Source organism: Condylura cristata, unplaced genomic scaffold, assembly GCF_000260355.1.
Source record: "Condylura cristata isolate star-nosed mole 26May11 unplaced genomic scaffold, ConCri1.0 scaffold00001, whole genome shotgun sequence".
Taxonomy (NCBI): Eukaryota; Metazoa; Chordata; class Mammalia; order Eulipotyphla; family Talpidae; genus Condylura; species Condylura cristata.
The window spans coordinates 70,266,194-70,291,145 of record NW_004567102.1 but is presented as its reverse complement, the minus strand read 5'-3'; the positions used below and the strand labels follow the sequence as shown (position 1 = coordinate 70,291,145).

At 37.5% G+C, this 24,952-nt stretch overlaps 1 protein-coding gene across 2 annotated transcripts in view; it reads right to left on the bottom strand.

The window, feature by feature from the left end:
* The window catches only part of PDE7B (phosphodiesterase 7B), a 279,507-nt gene that overhangs the window by 162,401 nt on the left and 92,154 nt on the right, over positions 1 to 24,952 (bottom strand). The window lies entirely within an intron of this gene.

Here is a 24,952-nt window from a genome sequence, read left to right as displayed (position 1 = left end):
TAGCTCTCCTTTTTTTTGTTTTTGCTAGAAGAGAAAATAACCCCTTGCCTACCCTTCACAAGGCTGTTAAGAGTGACACATAAAATTGTGTACTTGAAAGCACTTTAGATACTTTAAAATTTCATATTTCACAGAAATTATTACTCCCACATGCCTAACAGTGTTATTTTGACCAGTTAATATTTTCCCTCTGGATTTCTTTCATTTTCTAATGTAAAAATACAGTGTTTAGTCAGATATAATAGCATCTGTTCAGATTTTGTGTAATTCACAACTATGATGAACATGTGTTACAGACTGATTGTTTGGGTTCCTTCCCCCCAAATTCACATGTTGAAGCCCTAATTCCCCAATTTGATGATATTTGGGGATGGAATTTTTAAAGAGATTTGGATTAAATGAGGTCAGGAGGGGCCTCCTTGGTGGCAAAAACATTTGAATCTCAGTGCCCACGAAGCTATCTGCAGCCACTGCAGCACAAGTTCCAGCCCCAGCCAAGGAGCTGACCCACATGGCTCAGCAGACCTCTCCCGACCCACATGGCTCAGCAGACCTCTCCCGACCCACATGGCTCAGCAGACCTCTCCCGACCCTCCTGCTGCTGCTCTTAGCAGTGTATTTCAGTCAATCTGCTTGTTCTACTCCCCACTCTGTCTCTGGTGAATCCTCTCACTCTCCCCCACCCCTGCACCTCTAGTACACCCCAACTCTTGTATGCATAAATAAATAAAATAAACCTTTAAAAAAAGAGAGTTGTTTAAAAATAAATAAATGAGGTCACAAGGATGTATCTCTCATAATGGGATGAGTGACATTATAAGCGGAGATGCCAGAGTTGACTCACTATCCCTTCCTTCTGTGCTCTCACAGAAAGAAGGTGAACTTCTATAAGCAAGAGGATCAACTACGAACAGTCCTCATTATACTCCGACTCTGCTAACAGCTTGATTTTGGACTACGAGACTCCAGAACTATGAGAAAATAAATTTCTGTTCTTTGAAGTCACACAGTCTATGGTATTTTGTTATGGCAACTCACCCTAACACAACATGCATTCCATATACAGTTAAGTAAAATGAATAAAGATAATTTTGAATATTTGATAAATTTAAAATGTATAAATACTTTGATAATTGACTTCTTCATGATATCGTTTCTACCTTCTAAATTAAGATTTCTAAACACTTTATGAACTTCATGTAAATATCAATAATGACTGTGAAAGTAAGGAGTCTTGACACAATGTTTTCTTCCTCTTTCATCACATATAGCACAAATTTAATATACTTATATTAATATGCACTTATACACATACACACGTGTGTATACACATCTTTGTTTCTTGTTTAGCAAATGCACAAAGCATTTAAAACAAAAAGATGAGCTACATTTTTTGAGAAATCTAAAAGCCCTGTTAAGTAAAACTCCCTTATTTTAGCTTTTGCAGTGATCATGAACTCATCTGGCTTTGCGGCTCACAAGCATCTCCAGTAAAAGTGGAATCTGTCTTAGACAAGTTTACTCAACTACCACTATTTGAGGGAAGAAAAAAGTCTCTGGTCTGGCGATCTTCTCTGAACACAGCACCATCAAACTCATCAGATTTTTGATCTGGATTAGATTGAAGCTTTGGGAGGAGAAAAACAGACCATTCTAAACATTAGACTGGTGAATAATACAAAACATACTTATTGACTATCAACACTCAAACCCTATTTTCTTTATTGTAACCCTTTCTGAAAAAACTCTGAAGAAAGTGGCACAAATATACATTCATCAAATAAAAGAGATTCAGAAAATAGTGAGAAGGTCAAGGATTGTGGTTCTTTCTTTCTTTCTTTCTTTCTTTTCATTCTTGTGTTTTTCAGACCCCAAAGATGGAACTGCCAGGACACAATTAGCTTCAAAGTGTAGACAGAATTACCTGTGTCTCCCTGCTGTAAGCCATCAAAGTAGGAAGCCCACACTGAAAACACACCGTATTTAACTTCCTAACCACTAGGCTGTTCCTGTTCTACAAACAAAACCTGATTGAGTTCCTTTGCTTCCAGTTCACAAGGAAAGTTAACTTACTTAACAAGGTGGCTGTAACATTTCTCCAAATGTTTTTCTATAAATGAACAATGTTAATAAGTTGTTCTAATGCCCACCATTTTGTAACATTCAGGAAGACTATTTTTTGTTTGTTTAGACCTTTCTGCAACACAACACTTGGAGGAGAGAGCTAAAAGCAAAATAACATCACCTCAGTTACTGAAATTACTCTCATTTCAGAGAAATTTTGGTAAATAAGCCAAACCAGCACACTCCTGCTATCCTACATACACTAAAAAAAAAAAAAAATAGAGGCTAGTTTGTGTTCTTTGTGGATTCAGTAATGCAAAAGCTCCAGTGTATCCAAACAGATGCTGGGCTGGATTCTTGGGTTTCTAGTGAGCAGTATGGGTAACTTTTATAAAATGCAGAGCTGAAACCTCTGCTAAAGAAGTAACTACATTATAATTGGATCCCAAGAGTTTTATTAGCAGTGGGATGGAGGGGAGTTGAGAGCATCATCTTGGTGCTGGAGCAACAAGTCTGATAAACACTCTGCTGTAGGAGATCTGGAAATGGAAAAACATTTCTCAAGAGCTCTATGGCCCTTGTCTGCCAACCGTTGTGGTCAGGATGATTAAAACTAGTGCTTCTCTCAGCTATCTACTTGCTAGTGCACCAAGGAAGTTTCTAGTTGCTCTATGAAATGCTCGGAATCAAGTCAGGTTGGAGCCAGCTGAGAGCTACCTGGCTCTCTTTTCCTTATATTCCAAACCCTTCCATGGAGTTGAAATATTTGTGGGTCCTCCAAACTGTGTTTATCTTTCTTATCACTTATGTGTATGAAGAAATGTGGTGAGATGAACTAAATTTGTCCATAGCATCTTTAGTTTTGATTTTGATGCTGCAAACTTGTCCAAGTAACATATGTGGCCGAAGAAGTCGTTCCCTTTGAAGATGAGAAAGATAACCTTGGGACTCATCTTCTTGTTCCTTGTAATTGCGTCTCTTCCCCATTCATTTCCTTTATCCACCTATCCTGAAAAAGAGTGGAAGAAAGTTTGGAACCCCAGAGAGGTGACATTTCTGGGTTGGTCCAGAGGCCATTAGTCATGCCATCCTATCCAACCTAAGAAAATAGCAGCCCAAAGGCCTGGAACACCCAACAACTTGATAAGTGGGCAGATGATTTTTTAGGACAGGGCGGCTGAATAGAGGGATCTGAGCTGTAGAGGGAATCAGTCTCTTTGGTGAGTGTTATTTTCTCTGTTCTGCTTTATTTTTATTTATTTATTATTTTTTTTAGTATGAAATTAGTTCTTATTTTTAACCTCAATATAATAAAGGTTTAACATTTCTCCAAAATCGAAACTAAGGATGAAAATAGGGTGAAGCTCCCTCCCGTTCCAGGGAGACTAGTAAGGTGGGCGCCCTTGGCCGCAGGGCGCTTCCCACAGCACTAGTCTAGAAAACAAACACCTCTCCCCAACTTCCCCATGGCACCTGCCAGGACCACAGGACAGGGTTTTTTTCTGTGGTTTATACAGGTATATGATACTGTCTTTTCAGAACAGCCTTCTTTGGAGAGAGAAATGCAAATACAGTGAAAAGTCTGGGGCTGAAACAGGGTGAATTTATAGCAAAAGAACAATTGGAATAGGTGATGGTGCCCACTTCCATAAAGCTTTAATTCCTTCCTATTACTTCTAAGAGGATGGCAACCGTTTCTTTCTCTCTCTCTTTTTTAATACTATTTTTTGGTGCATTTGTTTTCTTGTTTATTATTTTGAGTTGGTTTTATTGCAGAGGTTCTTCTGAATTCCTAAACGGAAGGGGGAAATGTAGCTTCATGCATTCAACCAGGGGTAGTTCTGATCCATTTTTTTAGCACTCTGCAATTCAGAATCTGTTTCAAAAAAAAAAAAAAAAAAGTCGACAGCCATTGGATACCATCACCATTGCTCCCAGCCCTCCTTCCCTTTCCTTTTTCCTATTTCTTCTGATAACCTCAGAGGTTCTGCAACCTGTAAAATTTGGCAATGATTCAAGAAAGTTCTTTTAACTCCTTCCATTCTCCTTCCCTTTGCATTTTTATTTGTTTGCTTCTTTTCTCTTCTCCTCAGGTTCATTCCACATGGGTGGAGTTAGGTGGATGGGAGGAACCAGAGATGGGTAATGTAAGAGGAGCGTGGCTCCCCCCAGGTGCAGGCTCGCCAAGTACAGAACTCATGTGATCTCTGTGTACACCCATAACAATAATTTCCATATTGCAGGTGAAGAACCCAACATGTTTCAGGTAAATTTAGATAAATTTAAGTTTTTTCCTGATCACAAAATCCTGGCTTGTAACCATCATGAAAGGAATAATTTTTATGCTTTTCATTTTTTTCAAAGATTTATTTATTGATGCATACAGAACTGGGGTACAGGTCAGAGGTGTGTGTGTGTGTGTGGGGGAGGTTAAAGGATTCACCAGAGACAGAGTGGGGATCAGAACAGGCAGATGTACACACTGCTGAGGGGAGCAGTGGGCGGGTCAAGAGAGATCTGCTGTGCCATGTGGGTCACCTCCCTGGCCAGGAATCGAACTTCATACACTTCATAGTATTGTGCCTTAAGCTGTTGCGCCACCAAGGAGGGCCCATTCTTTTCATTTTTCTCTTATTAACCCCATTTTTTATATGAAAAATTTTCTCCCTATAGGAAACTTTCTATATGAAAACCTACTATCATTTTTATCTTGAAATAGTCATTGTAAAAATTATCACATGCCTTGTGGGAAAAAGCTGCTCATCCAACTGATTTCTTTAATTGGAAAATTAATAATATAAGGTTTTGTCAAGCAATTTCTGTAAATAAGGAAATTAATGGCTGAAATTAAAAATACCTTTATTCCAGAATAGAGGAAAATATTTGGAAAGATTAATAGAAAAATTGTCTGGGAGGTTGTAAGTTAGCAGTAGCCAGAAGCTATCATTTTTGAATGTGTGAGATAGCATCTGAATGATAATTTTTTTTTTCATTGGGAAACTACAATTTACTTCCAGGTCCTCTGATAAATAACCTTGAAGTCTCAGGCAGGGACTCCAATATGCGTCACTCCTTACCTCAAGCTGACTGTTTTATCAACAACACTGGCTGATGAAAAATCTTCCTGCAATTGTTGTATTCTTACTCAAAGCATGCCTCTTTCTCCCATTCCAGCTGCTCTAATAAGTGGATGAAAGAATTGCCAAAAACACACTGCAGGGGTAGCTGGTTCTAAAGAAAAACACTCCAAGCTTATTTGTTTCGTTCCTAATTCCTTCAAAATGTGAAGTATATGGAGGAAGTCTAGTTTGCAAGAGTTTGCTAATGATAGGAGTAAAATGCTCTTGGCTTGCCCTGCCAGCACATACGTATGGGAAGTGAAGAAACCTGAGTAAACAGAGAGCTTCACTGGCAGCAACGAACATCTTCCAAGATTTTCAGATCCCTGGGTACAAAAGCCAACAGACTCCAGTCACATTTGGCAATGGATTTCTGGTGTTCACATAGATCAATACATTTTTTTTTATCTTTAGGATTCAATGAAATCTTACGTAGTCTACAGAGAATCTCTCACCTGGGAAGGCTTATGAAGTGCCTATACATTATTTGGGGAATGTTTTATTAAAATGTTCAGACTTAAGACAGGAAAAAAAAAGAAAGATGTTTCTATTTAGAAAAATTTAGGGTCATGAACAGCTTATTTAAATTGGATTAATAAAAAATAACTTACATGAGCTTTAAGACAGACTTAATAATTAGGACACTGTCTAAAACAGTATGACCATGTGATTTTTAAGCATATGAAGTTTGGGAAGCACAGGTCTCTGAGACGTGATCCCCCTGACACGACGTTATACAAAGGATGCTTCCTAGCAGCTCCTGACTGGACAGATGATATACCCGTGAGCCAAATAGGCCCAATAAGATTCCCTCTCTGTAAATGTAACTTGAGATAGAGAAGGAAAGAGGGAGAGGTGAACATGAGTCAGAGTATGTCTGTCTGTAGGGAGAAAAATGTGAAAGTTGTCCAGAGAAGGAGACATAGATTCTCGACTCCCTGCTTCTAGCTGATTCCTAATTCTAGTCAAGACATTCACTAAACCATAGTGTTATAATAATCTCCCGCCCCCACCCCTCCCATGCCTCGCTTTTTCCTATATTTTGGAGTGTCCTTTTATGCTAGACTCATGTGATCCCACTCTCAATTGGGAACACTTGAGAGATGGTGGTCAGAGTTGGCCCGTGGCTTGTAACACTCCCTGCTCTCCTCCTCCTCTTTCTTGCTCCCTCCTCACTGTTCCTGTTCTAGCCTGACACGCTCTTAGTGGTAATAAGTTGGTATCTGTCCTCACTTTGCCCCAACGAGAGCTAAGTTTCTCAGGTTAGAACAAACAGTTCCATCTTTAACTAGGGCCTGGTGCTACTTTGCTGTTAATATCTTTTTGGTGAACTAAGGGAGATTATAAACTTCAGGATCTGGATGAATGAGAGATGGTGTTCTTAATGCTGGGAGAGGCCAGCCTACTTGACTGGGTCTGTTTAAGTTTTCTTCGTGGGGTTGCAGCCTAATCTGAACCCCTTATCAAAGTCCTCATGGCCCATTTCTTTAGAGGTGTCCTTTTAATTCCAGCTGCTTTCAGTTCTTTTTTTTTTTTTTTTGCCCCATATTAATGATAATATTGGTAATCGTGACAAGTGAACCTAAATCTCTCTTAGAAGAGAAATATCCCCCAAGCTCATACCCTTTCTAGTGGAGGGAAGGGGGCTCTGGGTGTGACAGGGCAGAAGAGCCACTGTGAGGACCATTTTGGCAAATTTCTTTTGCCACTGTGGAGGTTGCAAAGCTTTCTCCCCCGGTACCTGGGCATACTCAAAGAGGGCCAATCCTAAGTAAAAATCACCAATTCTCATTCTCTAGCGCTTCTAGATTGAGAGTGTGTGTAAAGTGATTGGCAGACTTGAAATAATAGTGTGGGCGAATCAGCAAGAAGCCCAAACCAATGGAATGTTAAGGCTGATACCTTCAAAGTCATTACCATATTATTTGGAGATCATAGGCTACTTGGGAATCATGAGGAATTTGACTGCCAAATCAAAAACAAATTAGGGAAAATAACCCTAGGATGAAACACTAACGAAAGAACCCACACAGGTCCTCTTAAGCATCTTTGGACACTTGCTGCTGCTTAAAACATGAGTGAAGAGATCTTTCCCATTTCACTATTTAAGCTCTTAGAAAGCCTTTTAAAAGAGTGATCCAGAGAAAGGTACAACCAATGAATTCTAGAAACTTGCATGAAAAAGGAATGAAAAGTTGTCCTGGACCTTTCCTGTTCTGTTGTGTTTGCTTCTTTGCTGTCTTTCTAACTGGTGTCTTACACTCTGCAAGGGCTCCCCTGTGAGAGGAATGGAACAGAGTTCCCAGCAGCTGTCACTGGGGAAACAAGTGAAATTGGCCTCTGAGGAACTGGGAGCCTACAGTGACGCCGGGTGACCGCCCCCACTGGAACTCTGCAGCTCCCTCTGCTCTGCTAAGTGACCCAGGAAAGCAGAAGTTGAGTTATGGAGAATACTAGCTGAGGAACAAAGAATGAAAGTTCCAAAGGAACTGATTTTAAGTTGAATTTTTCATGATAAAAATGGTTCTAAGGAATTATGTCCTTGTCTGCCTTCTATGGTATGCAAAGATCATTTAAACTAGTTTGATTATCTGGGACTTAATAAATGGGCCCACTCTAAATAGATTTTCTGGCCTCTGCTGCAGGCCTGGATACTAGAATACCATCATTTCTGTCTTCCTTTGACTTTGCTTTTCTGTAAGGAATCTTCATATAGGAGTTGCCAAGGTTACCAAATCCCGTTTTCTATTGCTTGGTTGGCGGCAGCCTCTGTAACTCCTTGTAATTTCTCACCAATGTGGGTGGGCCTCATCCTCATTCAATCCATTTCTTAACCCTCCTAGGCCTGGCTTTGCCACCAAATATGGCTCCTAATGTTTACCCATTGAATTATATAAGCTATCACGATTTAATTCCTCTTCATTTTTTTTGACTCCCAAATCTATAATTTTTAGTTTTGCATCTCATTTAAAATTTACTCTAAATCTCTAAAGCTGATTTATTTTTTTCTCCACGTCTGAATTTGGAAAATTGACATTGGAAATAAAGGCTTTTTTACTCCCTTGATTTCCCTATGTGAATGGAGGTCCCCAAAGTATCAGTAAGCGCCCCCACCCAGCCCTGAACCCCACAGCCCCACATCCCGGCCCCCATGCTGGGCTCACAGTGTTGTGCCCCCTGGCCCCATACCCCTGTCAAAAACATTACCTGTAAGGGCAGACAGTCACTACAAGATTCTTATTGCTTGGAAGAATTTAAATGGCTATGCATTCTTGCCAGTGACATTGTTATATTACATAAATCTCTACCTAAAGGCAGGAGAGAAGGGGTGGGTTTGGAAGTATAAGCTTTTCTTTGAAATACCTGCTTTTTACTGTCTGTCTTAGTGGAGGGAGCTGCAATGTGACCCTCTGGGTGTGCTAGGGCAGAAGTAAAGAGTGAGTCAATCTTTGCTACAGTGACTCTCTCATATGGAGGTTGCAAAATGGTGGCCTAAGGCCCTCCCTGGTGGTGCAGTGGGTTAAAGCCCAGCACTAAGAAGCTAAAGCCACTGCAGCATGAGTTCGATCCCTGCCCTGTAGGTGACCACATGGCGCGGCAGACCTCTCTTGATCCGCCTGCTGCTCCCTCAGCACTGTACTTATCAGTTGGTCTGTTCTGCTCCCCAGTGTGTCTCCGGTGAATCCTCTCACTGTCCCTACACTTCTAGCCTGTACCCCAGTTCTGTATGAATACATAAATAAATCATTTAAAAAATGGTGGCCTAGTGAACTGGGGGGAACTTTTTGAAAGAGATGAAATTGCATTTGTTGTCAACATTTGCAAATCAGGATATTCCTACAGATATCTTAACAAAGTGGTGGAATTTGCCACATAGAGTTTGCTTCTGTCGTGGCATCATGTGGCAGGTGCTGTGTAGCTGCTGCATACTTTGAGGGACTTGGGGTACTCACAGAGTGGCCTAGGACCACCTGTGTCTTGTAGAAAGCAACAGGAATTACTCTTGAACATCATCCACCTGGTTACCAGTGCCACCTGCATTTACATCTTTGGGAGAATCCCTGGATGGAGACATTTGGAGATTTGCAAATCTACATATAAAATCACCAGCACCATGTCTTGGAAACAGCAAGAACCTGATGCATACTTATGGAATTGAGATGATTTTAAATCTTTGGACCAGAAAAGTTGACAACAAGAGACTTTAGAATCACTTGATAACAGTGATTATATAGTTGAAGTTAAAGATTATACAAAAAATGCCTGTCACATTTTTCTGACATACTGAGGATATGCTTTCTGGGATTTAAGTGCCTAGTTACTTTAATAAGCATGCAGCTAAAAATGACCCATGATTCACAGTCACCCAGCTTGTAAATTAGAATCAGGGAATTATATATATAATGTTGACTATTACCCCAGTTTGTTCAGTATGAGCTATTGGTGGAGAAAAACTATTTTCTCCTTTTTCACACTAAACTGCCACATATTATATAACATTTCAATCACTGGATATAAATCACTGAAAGTGTCCACTATAATTGTCTGCTATATCAAGGTCAGTGCCTTAGTAAACATAGTGAACATCCATAAAACGTAAATAAGAAAAGTCTGGTATTGTGAAGAAGAGGATGAAATATACCTATATTTGCACATGCACATTTGGTTAGATGTGAATAAAAGAAAATAGATAGAACTTAAAATATTATAAGACTGTTTTGAGGATTAATAAAATAATGCATGAAAGTACATAGAATGATATGGCAACTCAACATGTCCAGTAAATATTAGTTATTGCTATAGATACATAATCAATATTTAGTGGATAGCAGGAGATTTAGCCTTGCTACAAAGGCATCTGAAAAGAACTTACTTAAACACTATGTCACCCAGTTTGTAGGGGTGATTTAGTTTAGTTCATTTATTAGTGGTACTCCCCACTTTATAATTTCCTACTGTCATCCTAGGGGCTGAGGACCCCTTGGGCATGGAGACTGAATCATCTTCCTGCTCCTGTGAGTGGGGCTCAGCTAGTTAGGACACAAGTAGCTGGCATTTCCCCCGGCCGCCTGGCCTGGCTTTGAGCCAGACATAAGGAACTCCACTGGGGAAATTGCTCTCCACTGGGTGACTCAACTGTCACGATTCTAATCTGTCCCTTCCAACAAAACATACTCTATTACAGAAAATATAGGACAATGCCCAATGGATTAAAATAAGCCCGGGACTTTAGGGGAATGGAAGGCAGTTTTAAAGTTAATCTTGACATCTTCCTTTCCCGTAACCACCCACCATAAGTGTACCAAGAGCTGTTATCTCTCTGCCTTGGTTTGCTTTCCATTTACTCCATCACAAATGCTCTAGAAAACCTTTGAGTTTATTTCAGTGAGCTGCACAATTTGTTACTTTCAACCAACTGAGTGCTGATTTATAGCACAGATAATGAACTTATTTTTTTAAATAAAATTTTCTTCCTCAATTAAAAAAAAATCCCATCCAAGCAATTCTGAGAAACATAATGTGATTTTTTTTTGTTGTTGTTATTGTTTGGAATAATGGATTAGCAAATAAACATGCTAACTTCAAAGATTTTCATCTTGTTTTCGTATAACCTAAATGAGATTAGATGACTTGTGATTTATGCTACCACAATCTTGCATTGCTTCCCACTTTAAATAAAAATAGGGTGATAATTAAAATCACATGGACTTGGATTTTTCAGCTTCTAAAAAATATGATGGATAACTTGATGACAACCGAGGGAGATTGCAGCATCCCGATAACATGCAGGCCCTTGGTCCTTCAGGTCCGGCCTGCCCAGCCTCTTGTCCACTCATTACAGCCTGGAGCACCTCTGTTTTAGGACTGAGATAATAACACCCCAGGTAACACTTCCAAAACAGTTTTGAACTTTGTGAAGTACTTTCAGTTGGATTTTATTTTACTTGGACTTCAGTGTGGCCTGGCGAGGTAAGCATTGTGGGTGTTGTTATTTCCATTTATGATGAAAATGGAGAATTTGAAGGGACATGCTGACCACCAGGCATATCTTGTGTTCAGGTAATTCAGTGGCAACATTGCAGCAAAGGCAGTGTTTTCTGAAGTCTAATTCAGTGATATTTTGACTCTAACATTCCCATTTAATGTCATTACTCTTTGGGGTTCAAAATAAAATTTTGATTTCAGCTCTACCTGTTCCCATGTCACGGTTCTTTTCACATACTCATGGGTTGTTTTCTTTTCTGGAGTGCTTGTTCCCATTATCACACTAATTGACTCTTCCTTTGAAAATGTCTGTCTAAAAGAATCCTAATCCACGGTATTAGTTTGTTAGGGCTGCTGTAACAAAATATTACAAATGGGAAGATTTAAGCAACAGGGATTTACTGCCTCACATTTCTGGAGACTAAAACTCAAGGAGTTGGTTTGACTAGTTCTTTTGAGGGTTGTGTGGAAAGAATCTGTTCCAAGTGTCTCTTTTTGATTTGTAGATGACCATACTCACGTTCATTTGGTGGTCTCTCTCTTGTTCAAATTTCCTTTTTTCTTTTAATAGGGACATAAAATTCAAATTAAATTAGGGCCTACCCTAGTGATTTCAAATTTACTTGATTTCCTCTATAAAAAACTTATTTCCAAATAAACTCATATTTTTGAGGTACTGGGAGCTAAAGCTTTGATATATGAACTTGGATGGGGGGCAGAAATACTTACATCCTCAATACAGTGGTACCTATACCCTTTATCTTCTGCTCCCCAACTTAGTGTATGGTATCAATCATTACCCTGTTGCTTAGGCTGTTTGTGATTCAGAATACTCTTTTCTTCTGATTACTACCGTTTGTCAGTAAGTTTTATCAATCCTTTCTTCAAAATATTGCCAAGTCCAAATATCTCACTACCCCTCCTTACTTTAGTCTTCCCAGTCCAAACCACTAATCTCCTACATGAACTGCTGTCATTATTCATTCCCAGTGTGCATATAAGACCTGCTTTTGTCAGAGCAGCAAGCATGAGCTCTCGGAAATATAAGTTACATCGCATGACTCCCTGTTCAAAGCACTGCATTTACAGTAAGAATCTGAACTTTTATCATAGATTAAGCACTTGATATTGTGAATCTTTTCTGGGGATCAGATGCATCAGTCACATATGGGAGCTTATTAGATAAATGGGATTTTTATAAAAATCCCATTTCACACTAACTGAATCAAACGATCATTTTCACAGTATTTCCAGGTCACTTGTGTGGATTTTGAATACTTTTTTTTTCCACCTCTGCCCCCCCGGATTTTGAATATTTGAGAAACACTGGTGTTAGAGACTCTACCTGTATCTATCACTTTCTTCCTGCCTCTTGGGATTCACCTCCTTCCCATCTCCTACTCTTACTCTTGCTCATCTCATTAGAGACACTGACCTTCTTGCTGATCTCACACTTTTGTGGCTGTCTCTCTGCTTGTAATGCCTTCTTAGAGATAACTGTCCAATAAAGCTAAGTTACCATCATGCCACTCTCTCTCTCTTGGTTTATTGTATTAACTGCTATTTTCTCCTGAAGAATGACTGGCGCATTGTGGGTTTGCTAAATGTAGCATACCAGACCTACAAGAACCCTTGCAAGGTAAACAAGGGCAGAAGGCTTAATCACCCTGGGACAATATGTAGACATCATGAAGTATGACTTGGAAGGCATAGGGGCCATTGACTGAGACAGTTTTTTTCCAGAGACTGCTCAGTGGAACACTTTGTAATAACATTGGGGAAAAAAAAATAATAAGATTGGAACCTTGGGTGGGGGTTGGGAGCATGACTTACTTGATCAGTGAACTCACCCTTCCCAAAGCTCTATATAACATAATCATATTTCCAGTTTGACTGACCCTTTTCTCTTTGTTTCCCTATCAATAAAGAGACCAAGGTCTTGCCCTTCTAGAAGCATCCTGCATTGTGCAGCCTGCTCCATGACTCCTGTTCTTTTATCAATGCGATGTTGCTGGTGCAACAGCAGATAGTAGGTTTTCAATAAGTATTTGACAGAAGAATAAATATCTAGAATTTTGGCATAAGAGAGACCACTTTTGGTGTTGATTTAACTAATTTTTTTCTCTAGCAAAACTCTTTGGACTACTATTATCATAGCATGGCATTTTAATAATTCACCACTTTTCATAGTTTTCCCTATTTGGGTTATTTTTTCCTTTCCTTCTCACCCCATTTCTCTCTATCCTCACTGAAACAGCTGTGGGGTTCTGTTCCATGATACAGTACATTAAGAATGGTTGTCACTGATGTAACAGGCGGCTATTAAACTTTTCAAAGTAGCATGAAATAATACAGGCTTCATAATAATTTTATAGTATGAAAGGCACTGGCTGGAACTCTGGATTTGAAACTTCTGGAATCAAAGAGAAGTTAAAAACTCTTCCATTACTGTCCTCTTGACAGAAAATTCAACACTGTTGGCAGCAACATTTCAAGTTTTGCTTGCAAGCCAGTGACCTTATCTCTTGATCTAAAACTCCTTTGCTCTCTAATAAGCCAAAGAAGATTCTGAAATATGATATGTACTAATAAACTCAGATTAGCTCTTCATTACAGAGGAAATGACTTTTCTAAGTTGTTCCTTAACACACACACACACACACACACACACACACACACACACGATGTATATTAAGAAATTATTTAAAATTGAGATTCTTTGGTCATTAGTTTCAATATGAATTTGAATTTGCATCAAAACTCACAGCACATCTGCCAAGTCTCTGAAGAGAACACTTCCTCAGGAGTAACCAACTTTTCTCTTTTCTTAGCTGCTTTAGTCTGGGAATGTGGGTCCCAATGGACCCTAATAGCCACGGTTCCCTTTTAGTTTTCTTTTTTCTTTTTAAAGATTTATTTATTTATTCATACAGAATTGGGGTACAGGTCAGAGATGCGGAGGGTGAGAGGATTCACCAGAGACAGAGTGGGGAGCAGAACAGGCAGATGGACGAAGTACACTGCTGAGGGGAGCAGCGGGCGGGTCAGGAGAGGTCTGCCTCACCATGTGGATCTCCTCCGGGACAGGTGGGAATCGAACTCATGCTGAAGTGGCTTAAGCTTCTTTGTGCTGTACTTTAACCTGCTGTGCCTACTCATCCCCTCTTTATCCCAGTGTTCAGTCTGCCAAAGCTTTCCTATAGTGTTAGAATGTCTTTTAAGGAGTAAGATAATTCAAACCATTTTATCTAATATAAAATTAGGCGTTACTGACATTTTCAAAAGGCCAGTATGGCCAAAGACTCTAAAATGTTAATGAGGACATTTATTCCGAGGTAATTTCTGGTAAGTTTGCTGCTGGTAACTGACAGGGCAGGATATCACCTCTGGTCAGAGGTTCTTTTCTATGTCTTATGTATATTTTATCTGCCACAGTTTTTATATCTACGAGGAATTGCAGTGAATAATGTACACAAGATCTCTGTGGTCATGAAGCTTTATCTTGCTAGTGAAATAAATACAAATTAGGTAAGTACATACTTCTACAATTTCAGGTAGGGGCAGATGACTCAGCAAAACCAAGAAGGGAAGTCAGGTCACAGGTGTCAGGACTATCTCCTTCAGAGCGGTATCTTGGTTTTTTGAAAGTTGCAATTCTGGTGATGCCAGTTCTGTTGAACTAATCATTCTTCATGGAAGGCAAACTAAAGCCAGAGCAAGCTTAGTCAACTATCATGGTTTCTAGATAAAAGCAATCTTGTTTTTCATTCATTTTACAGCTACAAAGAATGAAACTCCATCACTGTCTTATACCACATGTCCACATGAACTCAAAATGGATTAAAGACTTGAATGAACATTTAGAACCATATAAGTTCTAGAATAAAATATAGATAATAAGCTCTTTCAAACTAGACTGGGTAATGGATGGGACTCCAAAAGCAAAGGAACAACAAAATGAGCAAGCAAAAAGAGAAAGAAGGAAAATATCAAACTGGAAAGCTTTTGCACAACAAAGAAAATAATAAAATGTAAAGGCAACACACTGCATAGAAAAAAATATTTGCAAGTCATATATTTGATAAGAGGTTAAAATAAAAAATAGAAAGAAGTCATATAAGCCCATAGCCAAAACCCGCAAATACTCTGATTTTTGAAAATGAACAGAGGCTCTGGGTAGACGTTTTTTTTTTTTTTTTTTCAAGGAAGATATAAATACAGGTAGTCGTAGGTACATGAAAAGATGCTTGACATTACTATTCATCAGGGGGAAGCAGATCAAAACTATAATGAGAGATAATTTCATGTCCACTAAAATGGCTGTTATCAAAGAAGGCAAGAAATAACGACTGTTGGTGAGGATGTGGAGAAAAGTGTGTGCTGTAGGTGGGAATGTACGTTGGTACAGCCTAGAAAACAGACTGGAGAGTCCCAGGAAAGTAAAAATGGAACTACAAGATGGTACAGGAATTCAACCTCCAGGCATTTACCCAAAGGAAACAAAAGCATTAATTTGAAAAATATAAGTTCATCATCTTGCTCATGATGACATTTACCATCGCCAAGACAGGGAAGTGCTGAGGGATGAGTGATGAAAGTGGCTGGTTGCCAGAGGTGGGGAGTAGGAGGTGACTGAAATGGGTGAAGGCGGTCGTAAGTATAAATTTCCAGTTATAAAATAAGTAAGTCATGGGGATACAATATTCAGCATGATGACTATACTTAATAATGTTGCACTGTATGTTTTAAAATTGCTTTTCTTGGTAGCAGCTTTAGGTACACAACAAAAAAATTGAAAAGAGTGTATAAATACACAGACCTATGCAAAGACATCTGCACAGCCCTGTCCTGATCAGTGTCCTGTGCTAGAGGGAGACAGCAGTTAGAATAGATGTGTCTATGTGGATACAATATTAAATCTAAAATCCCAAGTTCACATTGTGGTTCACTCTGGAATTGTTCATCCTATGGATTTACATAAATGTATAGGCATATTTATCTGTCCTAAGTTCCTTTCTTTTTTATGTTGATTTTGCTTTTATAAAAATAATTCATCATAATGGTAGAAAGGTATATACATTGCAAAAATATATAAATCAAGTAAAATTAATTTTTTTCCTATAATTTCTATGTAAGAAATCATATACATACATACACATATGTGGCATATAAATTTGGAAACACACACTACCTATGTGGTTCTTGCTATGATTTTACAATGGCAGAGTATTCCTGTATTTGACACAGACAGTAAGCCACTCAGAGGCATTAAACATTCCTCCTGTCTGCTCCAAATACTGAAAGTAAACTAGCTGCAGATGTACCTTTATTCCCTTAGACAAAAACCCTGGGCTTTTTAGATCTCTTTTGAGAAGGAATAGAGTTCTTGAACTAAGAAATGTGCACCTGTCTTTTATTTGTTTGCTCATCTAATGGAAACAGCAGATTTTCCTGGCATAATTGATACAATGTTTGGTAACACCTTAGTAGTTCATTGAGGCCTAGGTTGACCATAGGTATGTGTGTTTGCCAATACATGTATGTGCTATTGTATCCGATGTTTACATGTGACAATTTTTAGACCTCACAGACGTTCCACAATGACTTGTACCATATTGTTTCATGACATTCATGTGGTGAGCCCTCATCCATCCCTGGAGCAACAGATTGTGTGTTTGTTCTGGAAGGATTCTATTTGCCACAGAACCACAAACCTCAGTTACTTGACTTTTGAATTGTTCTGCAACTTCTGTGCTCTTTCATGGGTTGTGTGTCAATGGGTGGCATTTTTAATTATGACACAAGGCACAGGATTGCTGGAATTCCAGGCATCTTACAAGGGGAACAGCTCATCTCAGCAAGCCCATTTTGGGGGAAAGTGGCTTTCTGAGAGATAGTTCAATAAAAGTCATCACTTTTTGGTTACTCAAAGGCATGGTTCCTATTAAGAATACCTCTCCATTTATTATTAGTTCACCATTGGAATAAAACTATCAACATTTTGATTTTTTTGTAGGTTCTAGTAAAGAAAGCAAACAATAAGAAACAATCTCGGTATACTTAGAAATCAGAACAATTTACAATGCCTTGTATTTACAAAACTAATAATTACTTTTTGCTGAACACTTGGAAACTATAAAGAGACAAAAGAGGAAAATAAAAATCATACATGATTCTCCCATCTATGTAGCCAAAACCATTCTTTGAGTATTGGGAAATTATAATCCTCCAATTCTTATTTGGGCTAAGGTGACATTTCTATCTCGATTTGGTTATACCTCAGGGAGAGTGACGAAAAAGCAACATGAAAACACTTCTCTTCTTCACTCCTAGAGCAAGTGTGAATAAATTCTAGGAAAACAACATGTGAAGGTTAGGGTTAGAGTCACTATGATATGTGATTTCATAGTGAGTAAAAAGATGGGTGATTTTTCAGAATTAGATGTTTTAACTATAATTTTCATATTATTACATGCAGATGCTCACAGATCTGTGAGAATAATTGATTGCATATTTTCTAGTAAGAAAAAAATGGAAATTATTGCAACACAAGAGTTTTCATTTATGAATTAAGATTTTTTTTTTACTTCTATTATGACTGGGAGAGCACTTACAAGGTTCGTTTATGATGCATTTATTTCCAAGTGTTCAACAAAGAATAACTATTAGTTTGGTTTTTGCAACAAATTCTAATTCTTTAATGTTCATTGCTAAATCAACAAGTGAAATACCTGCTTTATCACCACCATTGTCAATTTGATGATGTATTTACATAAATGACAGTCATTAGAGGCTATTACATAAAATGTTATTTACTTGGCTAACAATTATGCATTCTAAGTTTTATTAAGGATAATTATTGGGTGTTAAAATATTTATGGGGATTTCATATACAGCAGCTAGGAGGGTAAATTAGTAAGCCTCTTTGGAAAATTACTGGCAAAATTAGTTAAAACTGAACCTATACATGCCTTATAACCCAATAATTGTAATTATAAGTAAATTCTTATGAGAAAATGTGTGGTTTTGTGCACAAAAAAGATATGTAGATATTCATAGCTATATTATTCATAATAGTTCAAAATTAGAGATGTTTCTGTAGCAGTTCAAAATTAGGCAAATGTTCATTACTATTAGATTAAAAACAAACAAATATCAACACCCGCTTCCCCCACTGGATATCCAGAATACTCTACCCATCATCAGCAATCTCTTTTGAATATTATAGGTTTTAGGGATCATATGCTTTCTATGTTGACTATTCAGCTCTGTCTAGGTGGTGTGAAAACTGTCATGTACATATGTGAATGGACAGAGGCAGGGCAGTTTGCTGTTTCTCTTTCACTCTGAGCTCATTAACTTCTCTTGCACAGGCTTTCCTGACAGCTCTCCACTCTTCCCCTTCCCTAACTCCCTGACCATTCCTTATGAAGGTTCATCATGCTATGTTTGAGTAGGTCCATCCCCTTCAGGCCCTACCCAATTAGACGGGGAGCCTCCCGAGGTCAAGAGCCAGAACATCAAAATCCTTGCATCCCTCCCCTATCACACAATATGGACCTATCAGTGTTTGTTGATTGCCACATTTTCTAAAGTATTTTCATTTTTGCTACCTTTGGACAAAAATGAAGCTCAGAGAAGACGGACAATTCTGTCCCTTCTGGGTGTGACCATTTTAGTCCCAATAGTTTGGCTTTGTTTGTATGTTATTCTATTGCTATCTCTTATCTGAACCCTGGTTCTCAGCTACATTCAAAAATATGGTGTCTTGTTGAGGAAATGTTGAAACATTCTATGGATAGCAATCATGACACTGGAAAGTTTATTTTCCTTATTAAGGCAATATCAGCACCCCCAAAATAGTTTTAATAGGCAATAGGATAATGTGGAAAGCCTTTAAAACCATAAATCTTGGGGTGAAATCATTTTCTATATATTCCTATAAACACAGAAAAAATAAAATAATAGGCATTCCCTATTTTCTACATCATGTTCCATCTGCAGGAGAATAAGCTCTCCTGCAGGAATTTTAATTTTCCCATATATCAACTTACAGAAGGTTGGACAGTGGTCAACAACTATTTGTTAATTGCATGCTACATAGCATATGTTCTAATTGTCTCTCTGTATAGTGCTACATATTTCTGATCCGGCGACTGAGAGTACTATGCTTGGGAACTCCCCATTATTTTATGTGGGAGTTGATCCATCTCTTGACTGAGTTGGCAGAGGATTTAAATGCTTCACCAACCAGTTTGACCCACCTGGGCCAGGCCCTGCAGAAGGTTATGCTATTCTCATGTGTGTCTATCAGCAATGTTGACTTCCTCTGAGGGGTCAGAGGCTTCACAGTTACTAACTGGCTCCAGGATTTCAATGGCCTGTCTTTTGACTACATCCCAGCAACCTTCTTTAATACCAGGTATGGTTTTGCCTTAAAACAGATTGTATACTTTTTTTTTTTTAAAGAAAAAGCATAAAGACCTCAAAATTGTCTACATATAAAATTCACAAGCCCATGCCAGTGATAAGAGCAAAATATGCATTAAAGTCTCGATTTAACTAGATAAGAAAGCTCCAAAAAGTGAAAAAAATAATTTCTCCAGTTAGAAGATGACAATACTGTCTTGCTTCTTAAAATAATATCATGATATTTGATATCAAGAGGAAAAGACAAAATTAACATATATATATATATATATATTTTTTAACATATATATTTTTAATGAAACCTAGGATTCAAGGCATCAGGTAAAAATAAACACTGGGTTAAAAAATGATTTAATTTCACAAGTAACTAGCAAATGGTTATACTGCATACTGCCCAGATAGAAACTAGTTTCTAGAGTATTGCATAATCCCTCATTAAATAAACATACTTTCTCCATGAAAGGTACTAGAATTCTCTTTTATCTGATACTTGTATTTTGAAGTCGATGGTAACAGTCTAACTACACAGTATATGGCCTCAGAATCCTTCCCCATCCATCCTTCCATTCTCCTGAAGTCTGAAACACATTTTGCTTTTCCCACTCCCCTCCTTACCTGTATGAGGACTTTTGCATATAGTTTTGCATCCCCCACTGTCAAGAACGTTTCCACTTTCTTGGCCTTTGCATCTAAATCATGTGAATTATCCCAACTGTGTGCACTCTCTCTGTAGTTCCAACACACCTGATTTCTTTGGTATCATTTTTCACTCTGCAGATTTTGAGGTCCAGGGCATACATCTTTTCCTGGACTTTGAGGGGAGAACGTGTGGCCCACTGCTCTTTGCATTTCCAGGGCTAGCACAGCATAGAGTAAGTGTTCAGTGCATGGATGGCTGTTGGATGAATGTTGGCTGAATGTCTTTGTGGCACACACAATACTGAAGGATGTTTACAATATTTTAAAAATCGCCTTTACTTTTATATAATATTTTACCTTTCCAGTTACTTTTCTACATTTTTGGTGACATTAATAATCTATAACTTAGCAGTTTTGTTTTTGTTGCTCTTTATCAATTTGGGTCTTTGCAATTGTCTATTATTTATTCATCAAGTTATTGATACCAGAACAATATTTAAGGAATCATAGCAGCAGTTTCTTCACAGAACATTATACACTATCACCAGATTAACCCCTGGGCTAGAAAGATAGATTTATTTCTACTTTGCAGAAAAACTATAACTAACTTAAAAGATGAAGCAAATTCATGAGTATATAGTTAATTTCTCAGAGCAAAGAGTAGAAAGAAAATCTATGTATGTGAATGTTAGTAAAATATTGATATCATGGTATTTTTGCTTTGAAAACTGGCAGTGCCTTTGAATGATTTATATTAACTTCAACCAGAAACCTGATAATAAGAGCACCACTTTCTAAGCATGGAAGGTAGGAAAAAGCTTCCTTTTTATTCAAATGATATGACAGCTTGAAAGGAATCATGGATAAAACAGAGGTAGGGAATTTCAAATTGGTAAATTTCAAATAGGAAAAAATTAAAACTTGACAAGGAGGAGGGAGAAACTAAACCAATAGAATATCAGGAATTATAAATGAAAGCTTACTGTTTACAAGAAACTTACTTGAAGAATAAAGGGGATAATAGGAGGCATTGAGTAGGATCTGAAATTCTTTTTGACAGTTTTTTCCCCTAAGGATTTGTCTTTTCACAGAGTGAGGTTAGCAAATGAACTAATAAAAAAATAAAAGTTGATCATTTCATGCCATTTCTCTAAATACTCTTGGCTTTTTGTATCCAACAGTTTCATTATACTTAGAAAGCAAAACTTTTTTAGTAACTCATCATACATCATGTATTAATTGTGCAATGAGAGATAATTTTTCTCCTATTTCTTTTTTTTTTTCCTTTGGTATCAGTTCATTACACCTCATTAAGGTACAAGTCTTGCTATCCAGTTGTTTATCCTTTGATATAGTTATATAAACTTCTAGGTCAGTCTGAGTTTGAGAAAAATCACATGATATTTAAAAAAAAAAAAAAGAGGAAGATAAGGATTTGAACCTATTCCCTGGGAGGGAAGGAGAGGAGAAAATTTTACTTCAATTTGGTATTTAACATGATTACCCATATTTGACCTCTCTGAGGGAATTCTCAGGAGTATTTAATGTTCACTGAGACCAGAAATGTGATACATCTTTACTTACCTTCGTATCCAACACAAACTATTCCCCTGAATCCAGAAACAATTCCTCAAGAGACGCGACCATCATTCGATCTCCATAAAAACTACATTGAATTCAGTGCTTTAAAATAATTCGAGGTGAAGTTTACACTTATGTCTTATTTAACGTAGTATGCCTGAAACATGACTTTGGTGGAAGTCATGAGGTAGACAGGTCAAAGCATAAAATTGTCCTTTTCAGAGTGACCTGGGGACACAGCAGTGGGAAGAAGAAACCTGGCAATGATGGCTGTGGCCAGTGACGGCCATATTCCAGCTCAACTGCATGGGATGCAGAGCTCAGCTGGGAGGAGGGAAGCACCCCAACCTGGACTGTGGGTGGGCAGCCATGCAGATCTTGGTGGGGATGGCAAAGCAGGGAACAAAAAGCTGACAATTCAAAGCCCAAACTGTTTCAGTTTGGCCTCCACCTGGGAGTATAGCGATGGGAGGTGGACTTTTAGAAATACAGTTTATGTATTTAGCTTTCTTATTTGGAAATTTTGATTTAGTCACAGAAGTTGCAGCATTTCTTGCAAAAACACGAGCTACATTCATGATTGCCAAGATTTAATAAATTTAGCATTCCCTTCAGCTATCCAGGTGATTTCCTTATCCCTTACTGTTGGAGGTAATGTTCTCTTGAGACTGCTTCAGAAGTCACAGGGCATGAGTACAGGTTCCTCTTAAGGGAAGCAGCAAGCTAGTACATCAGACAGTGTGAACAACGCTTTCCTTGTGTTAACATAGATGTTTCTGATGCAACACAAAATGGGGTCTCCGGTTTTGTGAGTTCATGTTTGTAACTTGATTTTCTCTTGGTATAACAGAATAATCACTCAACTTCACTTTTTCCCTTACTACTTGGCACAGCCTTTCTGTGGAGTGGCGCCCAAGGGCGTCAGGTGTACCCAGGTCACTGGCAGCTCCATCATCTGTGCCAACTGGGATAACCATTCATCTTTGTATCGCTTTCATCAAAGATCTCAGAAGCCTTTATGCTTTAATTAAAAATTGTAGCAATCCTCTTAAAAAATTAGTAAGAAAAAGTATAAACTTCTTAAATATCAGTTCTGTGAGGGCACAGTTTCACTAGCTCTCTAGACATTATAAATATTCATCACCTGATTTATAGATGATATATATAGCTGTTCTTCTGGCATATTTATATTTTGTGTGGCCTCAAAGTAACAAAAACATTCATTCACATGGTTCCTTTATATTGTTTAGTTCATGGCACTATAAATAAAAACTGAATAAAGTAGCAAAACTTGCAAGCTTAATAACATATTGCTATTGCAAGGATATCTGTATTTTCAAATATCTTAATTTACTTAGAATATGATGTAAGAGGATCAGGGTGGACTTCACCTATTACATATTTAAGTGTTCAGGTAATTGTGATTATTACGACAGTAGTACTAATACAAAACCGACTTCTATAAGGTTAATTTTGGAATGCTTGGCAGGAATATCTTCTGGCATCTATCTAAATATCTTTAATACATAGGAATATCTTCTGGCATCTATCTAAGTTATTCCATATAATATAGAAGAGATGGAAAGATGATTGAGTTTATTTTAAGTGAGCCAACACTGAAGGGAATAGTAGATCCTTTAGTGCCGTCCTTATCCCAACTATAAATGTATTAAGCAATGCACATAGGAGCCAGGACAAGGGAAAACAAAGTCAAAGTGTATGATGTGCTCATGTAATTAAATCATCATGAATCAACAAAATTGGCTTAAATTACTTGATCAGGTAGGAACTATAATCAAGTAATATTGCAATGTTATTCAGTTAGCCATAGTAACTGTCCATTTGCCTCATTTTCTTACCTATGAAATGAGGTTAACTATGGCCCAAACTCGTCTTATGAAAATTAAATGAGTTAGCTAATACATAGATCAAGTGTGACTTGATATGTTTTGAAAATTCTAATGCTGGGACATAGTTCAATGAAGGAATTCTATCTATCTATCTATCTATCTACCTATCTATCTATCTATCTATCTATCTATCTATCTATCTATCTATCCATCTCTCTATCTGTCCACCCATCCATCTGTCTGTCCATCCATCCAGCTATCATCCTTTTTTATTTTACTACTTTTTAAATTTATTTTTTTACATCATTCTTCATTTTGTTTATATTTAAATCTCAGTTGTAATTATCATCCTTTTAAAATATATCTATAATCTGTTTAGTTTGTACCCTAAATTATTACCATTCTTGAGGCATTTTCCTGGTTAAGAGAAAAGAACACAGACTATTTGATATGGGCATGTGGATGTTCTGTTATTTTGATTATTTATGTTCTTCCAGGAAAATGCTTATTTTTCAATGAGTACTTTTCTATATAGCTACTAGCTTAATAAAAATAAAAACATAAGAACTGCAACAGAAAGGTTTAAAACACCACTACAGAGAAACAATAAAGATCAGAAGACTAGAAAAATATGATGTCTATTTTTGTTTATCTATTTCTTCTGGTTTGCTTTAAAGTCATGAGCAACCTTCTATTATTTATTACCTGAATATATTGAATTATAAATGACCAAGGCATCTATTTATTTTTCTCATTATTTTTGAACTATCTCACTGATCACACAGGTCACCAACACATGTGCTAGCCAGAGAAAATGAAAGACGTTAAAATGAATCATTGTTCTTTGTTTATGAGTATGGTTGGGGGTTGGAATGGATCAGAGTAAAATTATATTGAAAATCAAATTTAAGGTTTATTTGAATTAATTCATTCTATTAGATTATTATAATTAGTAAAGATTATTGGACATAGTTCAGTGGTTTAAAAAAGAATAGATAATATAGTTAAAATTTTACAGTTTAGAGATTTCTCACATATTTTCTGTATTAGTTTTCTAACTTATCAAAATGAGGAAAATAACGTCATCTTCATTCTTATCATTACGTATTAAAGTTTGTGAAAGGCATTGATGATCCCATAAGAACAAATGATTATTACTACAGTGTTGCAATCTTATTTCAAATGCAATGTGGGTTAGTTGTCTTGGTGACCAGATTAGTTCAAACGCATGTTTCTTCCAGGCACTGTGAGGAAGGAGTTTCTGCTGTGATGTAAATACTTAAT